Source organism: Bison bison, unplaced genomic scaffold, assembly GCF_000754665.1.
Source record: "Bison bison bison isolate TAMUID 2011002044 unplaced genomic scaffold, Bison_UMD1.0 scf7180017864384, whole genome shotgun sequence".
In the NCBI taxonomy this organism is placed as follows: Eukaryota; Metazoa; Chordata; class Mammalia; order Artiodactyla; family Bovidae; genus Bison; species Bison bison.
The window spans coordinates 4,081,953-4,082,520 of record NW_011494956.1 but is presented as its reverse complement, the minus strand read 5'-3'; positions in this window follow the sequence as shown (position 1 = coordinate 4,082,520).

Here is a 568-nt window from a genome sequence, read left to right as displayed (position 1 = left end):
ACAGGAACTGGACATGGAACAACAGACTGGTTCCAAATAGGAAAAGGAGTACGTCAAGGCTGTATATTATCACCCTGCTTATTTAACTTATATGCAGAATACATCATGAGAAACGCTGGGCTGGAAGAAACACAAGCTGGAATCAAGATTGCCAGGAGAAATATCAATAACCTCAGATATGCATATGACACCACTCTTATGGCAGAAAGTGAAGAGGAACTGAAAAGCCTCTTGATGAAAGTGAAAGTGGAGAGTGAAAAAGTTGGCTTAAAGATCAACATTCAGAAAACCAAGATCATGGCATCCAGTCCCATCACTTCATGGGAAAATGATGGAGAAACAGTGGAAACAGTGTCAGACTTTATTTTGGGGGGCTCCAAAATCACTGCAAATGGTGACTGCAGCCATGAAATGAAAAGACACTTACTCCTTGGAAGAAAAGTTGTGACCAACCTAGATAGCATATTCAAAAGCAGAGACGTTACTTTGCCAACAAAGGTTTGTCTAGTCAAGGCTATGGTTTTTCCTGTGGTCATGTATGGATGTGAGAGTTGGACTGTGCAGAAGG